The sequence below is a fragment of the Octopus bimaculoides genome, chromosome 25 (assembly GCF_001194135.2).
Source record: "Octopus bimaculoides isolate UCB-OBI-ISO-001 chromosome 25, ASM119413v2, whole genome shotgun sequence".
NCBI lineage: Eukaryota > Metazoa > Mollusca > Cephalopoda > Octopoda > Octopodidae > Octopus > Octopus bimaculoides.
Window position 1 is genome coordinate 17,596,100 of NC_069005.1, and position 1,208 is coordinate 17,597,307.

Here is a 1,208-nt window from a genome sequence, read left to right on the forward strand (position 1 = left end):
ATATACATATATATATACTTAATAAGGAACAATACGAATGGAAAATTACAAAAAGAGACTGCATATATTCTTTAAGAACCAAGGACTATCAATATCAATTGAAAAAGATATCTCTGTAAACTTTCTTGACGTTAACTTTAATCTTAAAACAGGTATTTACCAACTTTATCAAAAACCTAACGCTAACATTAGATATATAGATGCAAATAGTACCCATCCACATAATAGTATAGGAAACCTTAGTATGAATATAAAGAGAAGAATTAATTGCCTATCTTTAAATGAAGAAGTATTCAATAAACACAAAGATCATTACAATATAGCACTTAAGAAGGCAGGATATAAGTATGAAATTAAGTACAATAGGAATTGCAACACCACTGAAAATCATATTGAAAATAAATACTAAAATAATAATGATAAATCTAGAGACTTAGACACCTATTATGAAATAGTATATTCTCACAAATGAGAAATGAAAAGTTTCAATAACAATTATAAATATAACAAACATGTTAAACAGGACAGTTAAAATAAAGAAATTAAACTAAAACATGGTGAACATAATACCAAAAATAAAATTAAAAATAATAAGAAGAATCATAACAATTATTATTATTATTATAACACACATGTCAATAAACCCAAAATTAATACTTGGGTACATAACGATTATTACAACATTAAAATAAAAGATACTAATAAAAACATAAAGATAACAAAAAAGAAAAATATTAAATACCCTGAGCATCATTGTTAACATAAACAATAATGTTATATCGCACTTTCGGATGACCTCTACTCAACTACTATTTCTTTATTTGGCACTACGGCCACAACACAGAGGGGACACTACAAAGACAGACACAACACCATAATGGGGACAAAAAACATAAAACGAATGAGAATGAGATGTTATATAAAAATGAAGAAATGAAATGGCTGCATGGGTCCCACTCTCATGCAGTACCATTTGAACGTTTATATACACTATTTAACATCGTTCACCTTTTCTATTGTTTTTTTTCTTAATCATCTTTTATTGTTCCTTTTTTTTTTTCCTTTATTTTTCCTCTTTTTCCCAACAAAACAATTTTACTTTTTTTTTCTTTTTAATACTTCATGAAAGGCTCCAAGTCTTTTAGCTCAACTACTGGTGGCAGCTCATCGAACTCCACCAACACTCCGGGCGGGTCAATCTTGTCTCC